Genomic DNA, 17,147 nt, shown 5'->3' with positions numbered 1-17,147 from the left:
TGAAGCAGGATTTTGGTTCCTTGATCAGAGGTTGAAGTCAGGCCGCGTCAGTGAGAGTACCTAATCCTAGCCACTTCACCAGTGGTCAGCGACAAGGCCCTGCCCCATTCAACTTTGTAGAAATTTCCACAAAGAAACTGAAAGTAGTGAAGCAAGTGAAGTGTTTCTTAGGAGGAAAAAGTACGTTTGGATAGACATAAAGGCAGGCTCAGAGAGGGAGTCATGCCCTCATGGTAGTTCAGATAACTAATATGGGGCATTTTTTTCTGGGTTTCCTTTGGCCAATCATTTTGCTTTGCCTGGTTCTGAGTCTGTGTTTGGTTTATCACAGGGTCCTCCCAAGTGTGCACGTACATTTCTTAGCCAAGGTGGATTCTAGTGAAGAGGCCTATGGGTAGGCTGACATCGCTTCCTTTTTGGCCTGCAAAGAGCCTCTCTGCTCAAGTATAGTCAGCAAGATCTCCTTGACCTCGAGAGTGAGAAATATGTGATCTCTTATCTAGGCAGGGCTCAGCTCCTCCTCCTCTTCATCTTGCAGTATCTGTCCCTAGATACAGGGGCTCCACCCACTCAGCCTGGGACCCATAGATCTCCTGCCTCACTACCATGTACTGCAGTTCATTTGTTTAGAATGAAAATGAAAATCTATAGTCTTTTAATGATAGTATTCTAGCAGCTCTAACATTATCTTTAATTCTATGCTTATTTATTTTATTTTTATTTACAAGTTAAAGCTTAAAAGTCCGTGATCCATGGTAGTTTTGTCACTGAATCCTGTCCAGCTCTTTGCGACCCTACTGACTGTAGCCCACCAGGTTCCTCTCTCCATGGGATTTCCCAGGCAAGATTACTGGAGCAGGTTGCCATTTCCTTCACATCTCTCCCTACCCCCATTTTAAATAAAGATCAGAATGAAATCCGATGCCCTTGATCATTGAAATGCTTAAAAATAAGGAAAGGGGATTTTCTTTTAAAAAGCAAGGAAACTTTGCAGATCATTGAGCAGTCCACTGACTATCATAGTTGTGCTCATATTGTCAGAAAAAGAGAAGCAGTTGTGAGTGAGGAGCAGGAAAGCAAAGGTGTGATATTCCCCTCCCCCCCCATGTAGCTGAGAATCTGAGTGGAGCTACTTAAATAGTGTACAACTGACAGTAAGTGTCCGGGTTGAAAAAGTTTCCTAGAGAAAGGTCATAAAATCAATCAAGACAGCAAATGCCATCCAAAGGGATTTAGATTGATGAAAATTAAACAATGTAAACATTCCAGATCTTCCTTCCTGTGAAGAATGCTTAATGAAGTCTCTGAAGGGGACCAGAGGTTTGGATCTAAACAGAATGCTTTTTGTTGGGCTCCTCTGCATCTCCCATCCTTGTTGACTGAGTCGGGGCGTCTGGGGAGCAGCACTGAACTGGAACAGGCAGCACCTACTCGTGAACAGGGGATGGGCAGGGAGGAATTGGCCCGACTGCAGAGGGGTCTACAGAGTCCATCATCAAGATACTGAGGCTGAGCACCTGATACTCCCATCCTATTTCTGGAAGCTTCCATTCAAGGATAGCGAATGGGGCCCCCCAGTGCAATGACTGTGGCCAAAGATACAGCCTCTAACTAAAGAACCAAGAGCCAAGCAGGGATCAGAGTGGGCTTCTGAGTTATAGAGCATGATGGCAGAGTTCTTCCTGCCAAGCTTTCAGGACTGGGGTAAGATCCAAACAGGATCTCAGCCTAGTGGTAAAAGTGAGGGTGTGGGAGTTAGACTCACTTCAGCACAGAAAGTCCAGGAATGAGTTGACAACCCAGGTCCTTTGGCAGGAGAAGATTGTTACCACAGGACCTGAAGCCCCGCAGGGCAGCCACAGTTCTGCCTCTCTAGCCTGCAGGGTCAAGTCAACATTGTCTTCATAGATGAGTAGCTGGGGTGAGACAGTCTGATCTCTCACTTGCATTAAAAAGTGTATGTTCCTTAAAGATGCAAAATGTCCATTCCCACTATGAGCACTAATGGCTTTTATCCTACTGCTTAAAAATAATCTGACCCTTCCATTGCTCTTCAAATATGGAACCAGAGTACCAAGTGAGCATGGGCTCACCTAGAATTAAGTCCTATATCAGAAGTAAAGATGCAGGGGTCCTTACTGAAAAAGAACTAGTAACTCAGAGGGGGACTCTACACTCTCGGGATAATAAGGGGAAGTCAGGATACCGCCTCAGCCACACTGATGTGTCTGGTCATCATACCACGCACCTGTCCTCTCCACCTCTTGTCCTGCTTCTCTTGCATATCAGCAGGCACCAAAGAGTTAATAGAAAGGCCTTGAGAAATCTGTACTTTGTTAGGAGGAATAGCTCTTAGCTCCAGCTGCTGCTGCCGCCAGAGGAGATGCTTGAAAGCAAGAAAGGGAATAATAGGAAAGAAAAGGACTTTTGAATCACAAGGGAGTCTTCAAGGACTACTCAGCCCAGAAGATGTATCTCTCATCGTTTCAAGCCAAAAATTTTCTGAAGCCCCCCAGCCCAGATGTAGCTTCCTTCACTGTCTTTATAGGTTGTGTTTGAGTTCATTGGAGCACAGAGGACCCCTCTGCTGGGTTTGGACTTCCTCCTTAGCAGGAACTAAGGACAGAATTAATAATAGCAGTGTCATTGAACTCTGCATTGTCGTTGAGGTGGGTGGCTCTTAACTTGAGGAGGGTCCTTGAGCAGTTGCATACAGAGACTCCTGCAGCTCTTTGATTAGTGGATCAGCTGTTGAGTCTAGAAGGGGACTCCATGAGTCAGGAACTGATGGGGAACCAGGGCTATAAGAGAAGAAAAATCTTTGAATTTAAGCATAGGCCCTCCTACCATCACCACTCCTTCGTGTTCAGAGACCAGCAGGTGGCCTGTGTTTCTATAAGGCTGTTTTGCTTAGTGAGATGTGCTTGCTGAGTGGGGTGGAGTTGGGAGGTCTTATAAGGGGTCCTCCGTGTAGTTGGAGAAGCTGAAGAAAAGTAGGTTTGGGGTGAGGAGAGGTAGTGGAGGGCAGCCAACCACAGGGGAAGGAATTGGGTGTTGGGGGAGAAGAGGAGGGAGGGCAGCAGGGAAACAGAAGACATTTAAATAAGATTTAGACTCTGCTTTACTGGCAGGAAACATGTTCACCTGCACAGCTCCAGGGAATCTTCAGTAGGATTGACATGGATTTGCATTTGGATTGTAATATGCTGCTGTTGCTAAGTCGCTTCAGTCGTGTCCGACTCTGTGCGACCCCATAGACGGCAGCCCACCAGGCTCCGCCGTCCCTGGGATTCTCCAGGCAAGAATACTGGAGTGGGCTGCCATTTCCTTCTCCAGTGCATGAAAGGGAAAAGTGAAAGTGAAGTCGCTCAGTCGTGTCCGACTCTTCTCCACCCCATGGACTGCAGCCCACCAGGCTTCTCCGTCCATGGGATTTTCCAGGCAAGAGTACTGGAGTGGGTTGCCATTTCCTTCTCCATTGTAATATGAGAACTTGCTAAATCTGACTCCTAGACTGGAGGGTCCATGGGAGGGTTCAAGATTATTTCTAATCTGCTGTTCACATGCATCTATAGATACATAAATTTAAGGTAGTTCTTAGCAAATTGAAGCATACACCTAAAGGTTTCAATTACTTGCTCAACACAGTGCTGTGCAGTTTTGGGAGTTTGGCGGTTTTTCCCCTGAATTCTTTCCTGAAGTCAAATTTAATTTGGAAATTGAATATAGAAAACAGATAAATGCAAGAACTACTAAGTTCAAAGCAGACAGAAATTGAGGAGCACAAATTCATTTAATCAAAGAGGAAGGTGTGTTCCAGTTAAACGGCCTAGTGGTCCAGTCCAGTTGTGCTGCATTAGTGTCTAAAGGGAGGGGGACTGACAGCTGACTCTGGCTCTTAGAGCTGCTATTGTTGTTGTTGGTTAGAACCTTAGTTGTGTCTGACTCTGAGACCCCATGAAAGGCAACCATGCCTGGCTTCCCTGTCCTTCACCATCTCCCAGAGCTTGCTCAAACTCATGTCCATTGAGTCAGTGATGCCATCCAACCATCTCATCCTCTGTCATCCCCTTCTCCTCCTGCCTTCAATCCTTCCCAACATCAGGGTCTTTTCCAGCAAGTCGGCTCTTCGCATCAGGTGGCCAGAGTTTTGGAGCTTCAGCTTCATCATCAGCCCTTCCAATGAATTTTCGGGATTGATTTCCTTCAGGATTGACTGGTTTGATCTCCTTGCTATCCAAGGGACTCTCAGGATTCCCTTGGAATAGAGCGGTGTGCCCTTTAGTGCGTTTGGATATGATTTACAGTAAGAAGGACATTTTGCCATCACAAAACACAGATAAAAAAACAAAAGTTTCATGAAATAGTATATATGCATGTGATGTGTTGGGGGAAAAATTAGTTCATTAATATAAAAGAATACTCAATACAACCATTAAATTGATTTCACAAACCCAATGATGGGTCATCATCTTCACTCTGGAAAACTGAAATAAAGGATATATACTTTTAGAGAGGCCAGTGGAATTCTGATGCCATGTGGGAGTATTAAGAGGGAAGTGTGGAATCATAACCCCAGCTGCATGCATATTTAGGGCCATCCAGAATGCATTTTCTCCAAACAACTGGAATTCTAGACTTTTCATCACATCTCTTTGTCAGGAAACAACATGGTCCCTTGGTTTGAGCTTCTCTGTATAGGTTGCTGCACGCCTGAGTTTGTATTGCCACAGTTGCATAAGTGCACAAATAGATTATTTTTATCACAAATATTTTAACCTTGTAGTTTGGAGCTGTGCTTCCCCCACAATGATTAAACAGCACAGAGACACCCAACTGTATGTTTATAATTGAAGAAGAAGGTTAGGTAAAGCCACAAAAGGAAGGAATGGCGACTCTTATTCGACATGCGTGTCCCTTGCTATGAGAGAGTTCCCTGAGGTAGCCAGTTCCAAGTTGACTCCCCCACTCCTGCTGGGTACCAGGTACTGTCAGAAGTCCTGAGGATCCAGGGCCCACCTCCGTGGAGCTGATGGAGTCTGACAGCAAGTTGTATAATCAGTATTGTCAAAATTTTTATGGGAGCACAGATAAGAGAGTTCCCAGCCACTTGTTGGGGAAAGGTCATGACGAGAGACATGGTGACCCACTAGGGCAGGCTCTAGAAGATAAGTAGGAACCTTCCCATTGAGCAAAGAGGAGAAGAAAAGGAAGCTCAAAGAAAAAGGTAGGAGGCACATTCAAAGGCCTGAAGATATGAAAGAGAGGTCATATGGAACTTGCCTGGAACACCAAGGAGTTCAGGATGACTGATACACAGGGGACAGAAATGAGGCCAGAAAGGGAAGGATGTGATATGGAGTTTGAACTTTCTACTGAGGCAGTAAAGGAGTTTTGGGGTGATTTTAAGAAAAACTGAGCATGCTCAAATGTGTGTTTTAAAGGGATCGCACTGACTGTCTGGAAAAACACAGTCAGGAATGGTCAAGAAGAGTTGTGTCGGGCCTGAAGAGGGCACAGACAGAGGGGATGGGTGGGAACGGATGCCTTTGCGAAGGGTTATGAGAGGTCAGGAGAAGCAGGAGCTCAGGACGATGACCAGACCTCTCTGTTGGCCAGATGGACGGTCCTGGCATCTACTGATCTGCAGAACAGCAGAGAAAGGACAGAGTGTTTGGGGCAAGGGTCAGGGAAGCAGGAGCTGGCAGGAAAGAGGGGAGATTAAAGAGGTTCAGTATGTGTTAAGAGCAATAGAATTTGACAAATTATTACCTCCCAAGATGTTCTTTCAAAAGATATATTGCAATTCTAACCACCTACCTCTCACACACATCCGTGCATACACGCATACACGTGTGTGCGCATCTACCTCCTACCCTTCTCTGAGCTGCCAGTCAGTCAGTCCAATTCTGTTCTGGGCCACGGCCACACAAAGCAGGCAGATTGGTTCACCCAGTCTTTAAATGAAAACGCTGGTGCCCATAATCCGCTGACAAAAGGTTAATTAGCCTGAATTTTAAGCCCCACATCCCTCAGGGAAGAGCATGTCAGAAAGCACAGAGCTTTTGGAACAAAGCTTTCCCTCAATTAAGGGAGGGTGGAGATTTTGTCATGTGGCTCTTGTCTCCAACTCTGCTGTGACCCCACTGTGAGGAAAGGGGACCTGGATTCTGACAAGCAGGCTCTTCCTATTAACAGCCCTCTCCCTGCTGAGGCCAAGAGTGAGGATTGAAAAAAGAAAATTCTGGAACAGCAGTCATGAAGGCCACTCAGACAGATAGATGTCCTGTGAATAAGGAGTCAGGGGAGCAAGGACTGAAGAGAGACACAGGAGACAGGGTCCCACTAAGACAGTCCACGTCAGGTCACGGAGCAGCCGGGACAAAATCTATTTATACCAACTACAAATTAAATTCTGTGATATTTTGAAACCATTCCTCAACACTGTGCCCCATTCCTCTGTTCCCCTTCAGATTCCTTGGCTGTCTAGAAAGAGAGCACATTCCGGTGGTCTGCTGTGCCCAGGAGGGCTGGGCAGGCTCCCCCAAGGGTATGTGTCTGCAGTCTCCCATCCCTGGAGCAGGGCAGCATCGGCAGAGCCGTGGTGTCTGGGGGCATCCAGGCAGAAGACAGACACGGCCTGAGGAATTAATGAATACGGACAGCTCTTTCCTGCTTCTTGGCTGAAAGGGGAAAGCAAGTCAGGCCAGTCGCTAGAAAAGGGTGAAGGATTTTGAGGGCAGGATTTTGTTTCTCAGAAGTAAGAAATGTGAGCATTTTTATAAGCTGAGGTAGAGGCCAATAGGGAAGGAAAAATGGAAGAGACAGGAGAGAGGGCATGACTGACATGTGGGCTTTACCCGGGGAACACGTGGCCCTGGTCTCCGCCCAGCTCCTCTCACTGAGCACCAGGGTGTTCCTCCCCTGTGTTGGCCGCAGCGTGGCTCTGTCTCACCTCTGTGGTCTAGAGAAGCAGATTGACTTTGCAGGTAGGGTTAGGGGTAGCCAGGGGCTGCTCTGGATAGGAGGTGGGGACCCAGCGTCTATGCTGTGCCCCTTCCCACCGCTGCCAGATGGAGGCCCAGATGACCTCCTGCCTCTTCCTGCGTGTCCAGGTCCCCAGGTTTCCTCCATGTACTGACCACACACTCTGGTGTCCTGGAAGCAGCTCAGCACTTTTCCAACCCAGGTCAACCTTGACAAGGCCTGTCTCTCCACCTGGAGCCTGCTGGGCTTTGGGCAGCATGCAGAGGCTGCTCTTATTCTGTTACCAACCTTGATCAGGTTGTCTGGAACAAGCCCACCTCCTCCCACTGCTCTGCAGTTTGCCAGCACACCCCTCAGATCAGAGACCCACTCCCTGTCATCTGGCCCGCCTCCCATGTCTTAGCTCTGACACCTGAATGGGCGTGCCACACCTCTGCTTTGACCTCACCTCTGATTTCAGCGTCAGCCCTTGATGTGAAGGCTTCTTCCTGTTAAGTCCTCTCCTCCCCTCTCTAATTCACAGTCCCCACATCCATTCACTTCCAGCTAGTCCAGCTGTGGGCAGTCTTTGAGCATTTATCCTAAAATCCTAAAGGACCCAGTGTGGATGCGAGAGGCCAGCCCTCACCACTCAGAATGCAAACACTCGCTATGCCCTTGTGGCTTCCATCAAACAAACCCCAAGACATTCAGAAGGATGAAGCTGCTGAAAAACCCAGTTTAATACAGAGGACAAAGGTCTGGGGGATAATGGAAGAAATTACACAGGCCATGGAAAACTAGACATGTACACAATACAGAAGAAGTCACTCTGTGATTGTGGTTTCATGATCATTTGAGACCTTCACCAACATGAATCTAAACCATGTGAGAAGGTTTCTCTGTTTTAGGGAAAAAGGAGGTGACGGGGAGTCTGTGTTGAAGCCGAGGGCTGATAGATAGAGGAGCCTCGGGAGTGCTGGGTTCTACCTGCCAAGGCTGCTGTGGACGTGTCAGACCCCCACTCACAGCCCTGCCCCATCTCAGCCCCCTCACATGCACAGGCAGCTGCACTCCCCTATTTGTCGAAGAGATGGTCCCGACCACTGGGGTTTGTACAGAGTAACTCTGGCCCCAAGTGATGGGATCCCTAGGGGCATATGCTCCCAGCAGTCAGTCTGTGGGCTGCCCAGTGACAAATGACACAGTCTGAGACCCCAAAGATGGGCTGGGTCAGTTAGATACTACTTCTGAACTTGGTAGATATCAAGAAAATGAGGCATCAGCAGAACCATGAAATAAAGGGAGGCTTTAGAGGTCTTGGTAGGATATGAAAAAAATCACATTATAAGTACACTGAAAGTGTAGTGAGTGGAAATTCTTGCTCAGTAGAGGATTAAGAAGCCAATTGGTGAAGAGAGAACAGAGAAGTGTCATTAATTGCAGACCAGAAAGGACCTACTATATAAAACAGAGAACTCTGGTCAATACTCTGTAATAACCTATATGCTAAAAGAATCAAAAAGAGTGTGTACATGTGTATGTATAACTGATTCACTTTGCTGTACAGCAGAAACTAAGACAACATTGTAAATCAACTATAGTCCAATATAAACTTTAAAAAAATAGCAGACCAGAGCCAAGAGCCAGAAGCCTGGTGCTGATGTTCCAGGGGTTGCCTTGGGCCCAGAACAAACCTCCCGCCCAGTCCTTCTCAGGGCCCCTCTTACCATGGTTCCTGCTCGAGAACCTCTGTGAGAATCCATTTCCATTGTTGCCCGTGAGTGCTTTTACAATAAATCATCACCACCACCCAGCTAACCTTTTATTGAGCTATCTTGAGTGAGTCTCTGTTCCTTGCAATCCAAAGACTGACCAGGACACATGTGGACTGCCCAGGAATACATTTGATGAATGTTGGATTTGAGCTACTCTGTTTTCACAAAGTTTGCTGCAGTTTAACTGTGCTTAAGATGAAACCTTAAAATGGTGAGAATGTCTCTGAATAAAAAAAGAAGCTAGAATGAGCGGAGCAACACAAGTGGAAATGAGTTCTACCCCACTGAGAGGAGTCCAGAGTTCCTGGAAGAGAAACATAGATGAAGAAGAAGCCCTAAGAACGTGGGTGTGAAGAAGGCTGCTTAGAAGCTTAAAAAGACCCTAGTTGGTGACTCTCTATTGAGAGTCACTGTGCATGGGACCCAAAGTTCTGATAGCAAGATGCCTTCCTCATGGCAACTAAGGTGTAACAGAGAGTCAGCCGAAACTGGGCAAATTCATTGCTTCTCTTGGTTAGAGACAACCTACTAGGAGCAAACACAGATGTGTCTTCAGACACAATGATTTGGAGGCAGACGATGAAGGACTTGAGAGTACGGGCACTTCATCACTTCTTCCCCTGCCCTTAGGAACTCTGGAAGACTGAGGAGCAACTCAGAGGTCATCAACAGTTGCCAGAAAGATCAGGTTGATGTTTAGCTGAGGCTCAGAATCCTGGCTTAATGTACCAGAATAAATCATTCTAAGCCAAGAGTGCAAATCTTACGAAGACGTGGAGGACTGGTGATTGATGAGTTACTCTCATCGAGACGATTTAACAGTGAATACCAGAAGGTAAAGAACAAAACAGATTGCTACAAATGATAATAAGTGGAAGGTAGAAAAAAAGAGTTTCAGGACAGGCAGTGCCCAGGAGGGAGGGCCAGAAGCCCAGCTGTAAGTGGCCTTAGGTATCCCAGTGCACCCCTCACAGCAAACAGACACTAACCCAGAGCATTGTCAGCAGACGCCGGAGGAGGTCAATAGACCGCCTAGAAACAGGCAGACTAATGTGCTGTGCCTGTCTGGAAAGCTGTGTATGCAAGTCTGAAGACTCATTGAGAAGCAAGTGCATGGGGCTCAGCAGAAATGGCCACGCTATGGGAGTATCACAGAGGGAGGCGATGCTCTCCTGAAACAAATCCAAGCATGAGTGCAAAGATGAAATCTCATCATGAGGGAGCAGCTCACTGAGGAGGTCTTCCTGGAAGTCTTCATTGGTTGAAAACGGAGGCTCTGACACGTTCTTGAGTTGCTTTGCTGGCAGGATAAATCAGAATACCTTTGATGTAATGAACAGAGGGAAATGGGGGCAAATTAAGGATATGGGATTCAGAGATACAAACTGCTGTGTATAAAATAGATAAGCAACAAGGATATATTGTGTAGCACAGGGAATTAGAGCCATTATCTTATAATAAGCTGTAATGGAATATAATCTGTAAAAATGCTGAATCATTTGCTGTACACCTGTAACTCATATTGTAAGTCAGCTATACTTAAATTAAAAAAAAAATACCAGAAATCCTGACACAAACTGGATTAAGCTGTGAGAAAATGTATCACCTGGCTAGGGAGTTAGAGGTAGGGTAGGGATCAGGGTTGGAAGATCTAGGAGCTAATGATGGGGCAAGAACGTGGGATCTTTCCAGGCTGCTGTCTTCAGGTCAGCAGAAAGGTGGATGCACTTCCAGGCATTGTGTCCAGGTGTGAAAACAACTTCCTGAAGCTAAGGAGCAAGGAATAAATGTCTCAAGTCCCCAACAGACTTTCCCTTTATATGTCATGGTCAAAAGTATGCCAAGTTTTGAGTCAGTCACTGGCCGAAGGAATGGGAGTACATGGGCAAAACATGCCCATCCCTGGAGTGGGTCCCGTTTCCATGAGATGCCTAGGTTCATGGGGAGAGGTGGCAACCGGAAGAATTCAGGGTTCACTTAGGAAGAAGGAAATGGGGGGATGGGTCATTAACAGTGACTTCACAAGACATCTTCTGATAAATGTAGACAGTAAGAAAAAGTATGTATTAAAATATGAAGGAGGAGAAAGAAAATATGTAGAAAAACAAGAACTATTTGGCAAAGTAGAAGTAATGAGACCTTAGGAGAACTGCTCTGTCATCGGAGAGACGAGACCAAGGCAGTGAAGGGGTGTCTGTATATGGTCAGATTCTCCCATCAGCTTTAGAATAAAGATTTTCAAAACCTCAGAAGAAAAAATAAAGGCTTCTGTTGTTGAGAGCCTAGATGGAGAGACTTGAAATATTTGAAAAGCTCTTTAGAATGCTATTCTGACTGTGCAATCAGAAATGACAGTAAGGGAGGTACTCACAGAAACACTCAATTACTTATACTTTACATGGACATGTACAAAAGACGAAAAGAGACAGGGAGGAAAATGCACTCTTGCCTTTTTCTTTCTACCTGGTCCCTCTCATTACCACTTCTGCCCCTCTACAGCACTTCTGCTGTCTAGAATTATGAAGTTTGCCTATATATCCACTTCCCTAAAGGGACCCACTCCAGTGCTGAACCTAGAAATCTGCTCTGTCTGTTGGGAAGCTGAACGTCTTCAAAGAATCAGGTACTTGATACAAGGCCACAGGTTTTTCATAGCTGGGACACTGTGAGCTTCATGCAGCAAATTGCTTTGGTTTAAATAGCAGACAGGATGTGTCTTCTTATATTCTCCTGGGCTAAGGACTCCCAAGACCACTGATACTCAGAACACCCCACAGGGACATGTGCCCCACCATCTGGGTTAGCTGACCATGTCACATCCACCAAGCCCCAAAGACATTTGCCTGGTTTGGAGAACATTGTTTTCCACCCTGGTCAGAATCTGTTCTTCAGACCGACAAAAACACCATCCCCTTGTCCCTCAGCGATGTCCATCTAGCCTTCTAGCTGTGACCCCACCACTCCCCCAATGTCTGCAAATCTGGGCTCCGTCATCTGCCCTCCTGATTTTCTATCCAGTTCCAAAAGGCTCAAGCCAACATAGGCAGGACAGAAGATCAAGTTTGGACCAAAGCTTGCCAGGTGGTCTAAGACCAACAGCCCTGGTACTCTGTGCTCCAGGGGAAGTCCACTGAGAAGGCTCTTCTTCTAAGGCCCCAGGTCTCTGCCAGTTCCCACACCTGGGGGTGGGAGGAGCCTTGAGAGCATCCTTCACAAAACTAGCACCAGCTGGTTTGCCCTCCCTCGCACTGTTCTTGAGCCCAAACTAGAGTAGAAGATGGTATCAGACCAAACTATCAGGACATTTGTCACCTTAAGGATAAGAGTCAACACTGGGGGTAAGTTTGAGGCTCCCAGGGACGCTCAGCATAGAGCTTGTGCTACCAGCACTGTGGCTCTAGACCACATACTTCACCTGTGATGCTGACCTCAGCACATCTCCGCACAAACCCCCGCACTGGCCACCAGCCTCTGTAGCTCCCTGCTCAAACTGACCCCCCTCTTTACTATCCTGGGATTCAGTGGACTTCTGTCAGCAGTTTTCTCCAGTCCTTATGCTCTCCCCTGATATTCACATGGGTAATAGAACCTATGGGTAATAATAAAGTAATAGGACTTATGGGTAATAGGGGAAACAATGTAAACAGTGACAGGCTTTATTTTCTTGGGCTCCAAAATCACTGCAGATGGTGACTGCAGCCATGAAGTTAAAAGGTGCTTGCTCCTTGGAAGAAAAGCTATGACAAACCTAGACAGCATATTAAAAAGCAGAGACATTAGTTTGCTGACAAAGGTCCATCTAGTCAAAGCTCTGGTTTTTCCAGTAGTCATGTTTGGATGTGAGTGAAGTTAAGTCGCTCAGTCGTGTCTGACTCTTTGAGACCTCATGGACTATAGCCTACCAGGCTTCTCCGTCCATGGGATTTTCCAGGCAAGAGTACTGGAAGGGATTACCATTTCTTTCTCCAGAGGATCTTCCCGACCCAGGGATTGAACCTGGGTCTCCTGCATTGTAGGCAGATGCTTTACCGTCTGAGCCACCAGGGAAGTCCCCATGGATGTGAGAGTTGGACCATAAAGAAGTCTGTGCGCCGAAGAATTGATGCTTTTGAACTGTGGTATTGGAGAAGACTCTTAAAAGTCCCTTGGACTGCAAGTAAGTCAAACCAGTCAATCCTAAAGGAAATCAGTCCTGAATATTCATTGGAAGGACTGATGCTGAAGCTGAAACTCCAATACTTTGGCCACCTGATTTGAATGCTGCGAAAGATTGAAGGCAGGAGAAGGGGACGACAGAGGGTGAGATGGTTGGATGGCATTACTGATTTGATGGACATGAGTTTGAGCAAGCTTCGGGAGTTGGTGATGGACAGGGAAGCCTAGTGTGCTGCAGTCCATGGGGTCACAAAGAGTCAGAAACGACTGAGCAACTGAACTGAACTGAATAGGATCTTAGTGATCTAAGAGAAGATAGCCCTTTCCTCGGGCCTCTGCCATCAGCTCTGCTACCCTCTGCTGCCCTCCCCTGGCCATTAGTGTCACTGCAGGTGACCCTTCAGTGCTCTGATAGCTTCATTGATACGCTGATTTTTATTTTTTATTTATTTATTTATTTTTTAATAAATTTATTTATTTTAGTTGGGGGCTAATTACTTTACAATATTGTAATAGTTTTTGCCATACATTGACATGAATCAGCCATGGGTTTACATGTGTTCCCCTTCCTGGACCCCCCACCCACCTCCCTCCCCATCCCATCCCTCTGGGTCATCCCATTGCCCCGGCCCTGAGCCCTTGTCTCATGCATCGAACATGGAATGGTGTTCTCTTTCACATATGATAATATACATGTTTCAATGCTGTTCCCCCAGAACGTCCCACCCTCACCTTCTCCCTCAGAGTCCACAAAATTGTTCTATGCATCTGTGCCTCTTATTCTGTCTCGCATATAGGGTTATCGTTACCGTCTTTCAAATTCCATATATATGCATTAGTATACTGTATTGTTGTTTTTCTTTCTGGCTTACTTCACTCTGTATAATGGGCTCCAGTTTCATCCATCTCAGTAGAACTGATTCAAATGTATTTTTTTAATGGCTGAGTAATATTCCATTGTGTATATGTACCACAGCTTCCTTATCCATTTGTCTGCTGATGGACATCTAGGTTGCTTCCATGTCCTGGCTATTGTAAACAGTGCTGCAATGAACATTGGGGTACACGCGTCTCTTTCAATTCTGGTTTCCTCGGTGTATATGCCCAGCAGTGGGATTGCTGGGTCATATGGCAGTTCTAGTCCCAGTTTTTTAAGAAATCTCCACACTGTTCTCCATAGTGGCTGTACTAGTTTGCATTCCCTGATACGCTGATTTTTAAAAAATTAATTTATTTATTTTAGTTGGAGGCTAATTACTTTACAATATGCTAGTGGTTTTTGTCATACATTGATATGAATCAGCCATGGGTTTACATGTGTTCCCCATCCTGAACCCCCCTCCCACCTCCCTCCCCATCCCATCTCTCTGGGTCATCCCAGTGCACCAGCCCTGAGCATTTGTCTCATGCATCGAACCTGGACTGGCGACCTGTTTCACATATGATAATATACATGTTTCAATGCTATTCTCTCAGATCATCCCACCCTTGCTTTCTCCCACAGAGTCCAAAAGACTGTTTTATACATCTGTGTCTCTTTTTCTGTCTCGCATATAGGGTTAACATTATCATCCTTCTAAATTCCATATATATGCGTTAGTATACTGTATTGGTGTTTTTCTTTCTGGCTTACTTCACTCTGTATAATGGGCTCCAGTTTCATCCACCTCATTAGAACTGATTCAAATGTATTCTTTTTAATGGCTGAGTAATATTCCATTGTGTATATGTACCACAGCTTTCTTATCCATTCGTCTGTTGATGGACATCTAGGTTGCTTCCATGTCCTGGCTATTATAAACAGTGCTGTGATGAACATTGGGGTACACGTGTCTCTTTCAATTCTGGTCTCCTCAGTGTGTATGCCCAGTAGTGGGATTCCTGGGTCATATGATTTTTGAACACTTACTGAGCACTGAAGAATTGATGATTTTGAACTGTGGTATTGGAGAAAACTCTTGAGAGTCCCTTGGACTGCAAAGAGATCCAACCAGTCCATCCTAAAGGAGATCAGTCCTGGGTGTTCATTGGAAGGACTGATGTTGAAGCTGAAACTCCAACACTTTGGCCACCTGATGTGAAGAGCTGGCTCATTTGAAAATACTGGGAAGGATTGAAGGCAGGAGGAGAAGGAGACAACAGAGGATGAGATGGTTAGATGGCATCACCGACTCAATGTAGATGAGTTTGAGTAAACTCCGGGAGTTGGTGATGGACAGGGAAGCCTAGCATGCTGTGGTCCATGGGGTTGTGAAGAGTCAGACACAACTGAGCGACTGAACTGAACTGAAACACTTAACTTGGTCTTCCCAGGTGGCTTGGTGTTAAAGAATCTGCCTGCCAATGCAAGAGACAGGGGTTTGATCCCTGGGTCAGGACAATCCCCTGGAGAAGGAAATGGCAATGCACTCTAGTATTCTTGCCTGAGAAATCCCATGGACAGAGGAGCCTGGCAGGCTGCAGTCCATGAGGTTTCAGAAGAGTCGGACATGACTTAGTGACTAAACAACAATGACAAACACTTGTGTAGGGCCCCTCTGTAGAATGCAATGTGTAGACAAAGGATTCAGTGATACAAGTAGGTGAAGCTTGCCTTGCATAAGCATATGGTCTACTGAGGGAAGGTGAACAGAGAAGGGGAATGAACGAATATAAATGAATGGGAGTGGAATGAATGAATTCTGGAGTACCCTTGTGAAGCCCGGATTTGCTTATCATTCCACAGGCTCCTCTGCCTTGCACTTTCACCTAATAAAATCCTTCCCCTTGAAGTGGAATTGGGGACCTTTGACCATCCCCCCAACTAGTGGAACATGTTGGTCACATCTGTCTTCTTTCTCCCTAGCATTTGATGATTCGTTTTCATTCATAAACCAAATACTTCTGAGCAGGTAGTGAACATTCTGCCAGGCACTGAGGATACAGTGGGAAAATGCTGATCCCATCCCCCATGAAATTTGCAGTCCAGCTCAGGATGTCTACATAAGTAGATCATTAGACAGATTGATAGAAGCTTTGATCAGTGTTCCCTGGTGCCATATTCTGTCTTGTCCACACCTAGTAAGAGCCCTACAAGAACAGGGCATGGGATCCATGGGGTAGAAGAGATGAACCGCAGAGGAGCACTGCCCGTGCACATAGTAGGCATCTCAGAAAGTGCTGAATGATGAAAGTGGCTGCAGAGATCCAAGCCCATTGTTTCCCATGCTGCTGCTGCTGCTAAGTCGCTTCAGTCATGTCCGACTCTGTGCGATCCCATAGATGGCAGCCCACCAGGCTCCCCAGTCCCTTGGATTCTCCAGGCAGGAATACTGGAGTGTGTTGCCATTTCCTTCTCCAGTGTATGCGTGCATGCTAAGTCGCTTCAGACGTGTCCAACTCTGTGCGACTCTATGGACAGCAACCCATCAGGCTCCCCTGTCCACAGGATTCTCCAGGCAAGGATACTGGAGTGTGTTGCTATTTCCTTCTCCCTGTTTCCCATGAGCTCTGCTGAAATCAGCAGCTCCTGTGTTCACCCCTCACCTGCAGCACGCCCACCTCAGCCTCTTCTGCCCACCTACTTCCTGTCCAGATGCAGATCCACATGTATGAAACTGCAGGCCAGGACCTTCACCAGATTCCTGGTTAAGTCAAGGACAGTTCAGTAGCCACAGTCCACTATTGCAGGGGCTACATCTGCTCTGTTCACCAAGATATCCCAATCTGCCACACAGTACCTAGCATATGTAGGATGTACTCAGTAATTCTGTGGTGGTTGTTGAATTAATACATGAATTCTGCATAATTATCCAGACAAGAGCTTAAATTTCTGCAAGGAGTTTAATCATGATTGGGCTCATTTTGTCAATAGAGATGGTTGTCCTGGTTCTTTGTAGCCAGAAATGGATTTATAACTTAAGTTGGTGTATGGCCACCAACAGGGTGTAGACCCTGAGTTGTAGTGACCCCATGGGTTAACCTCCAGCCCAAGGAGAGTTCCACCATCCTCCCTGAGCTGAGATTTAAGGGCTCCCCATTGTTCAGCCTGCTCTCAGGGGTAGATCAGTGTGAGCTGGCTGAGCTGAGGAATCTTCCTGGGAAAGAAGGGGTGGGAGGAAGAATCACCAGCAGCAAAGAGAGAGCAATGTGCAGTGAGGGCCAGGATGCAGAGCAACCACCGGGAGAGCATGCTCCCGAGGTTTGGGAGAGGAGCCTCTGCCAGGGCTGGACTTCACTGAGCGGGCCTGGTGGGCCCTGGGCTGGGAG

At 46.5% G+C, this 17,147-nt stretch overlaps 1 protein-coding gene and 1 non-coding gene across 3 annotated transcripts in view; one reads left to right on the top strand and one right to left on the bottom strand.

Moving 5' to 3' along the window:
* The window catches only part of SYT9 (synaptotagmin 9), a 319,437-nt gene that overhangs the window by 276,974 nt on the left and 25,316 nt on the right, over positions 1-17,147 (top strand). The gene's annotated exons all lie outside the window — the stretch shown is intronic.
* On the bottom strand, positions 12,720-12,791 carry TRNAC-ACA (transfer RNA cysteine (anticodon ACA)). The gene has a single exon. It is a non-coding gene; the product is annotated as a tRNA-Cys (tRNA).

Source organism: Giraffa tippelskirchi, chromosome 11 (genome assembly GCF_054371585.1).
Source record: "Giraffa tippelskirchi isolate mGirTip1 chromosome 11, T2T-mGirTip1v1.2.pri, whole genome shotgun sequence".
Classification (NCBI taxonomy): Eukaryota; Metazoa; Chordata; class Mammalia; order Artiodactyla; family Giraffidae; genus Giraffa; species Giraffa tippelskirchi.
The sequence above is the reverse complement of the archived record's forward strand: the minus strand, read 5'-3'. Positions and strand labels throughout refer to the sequence as shown.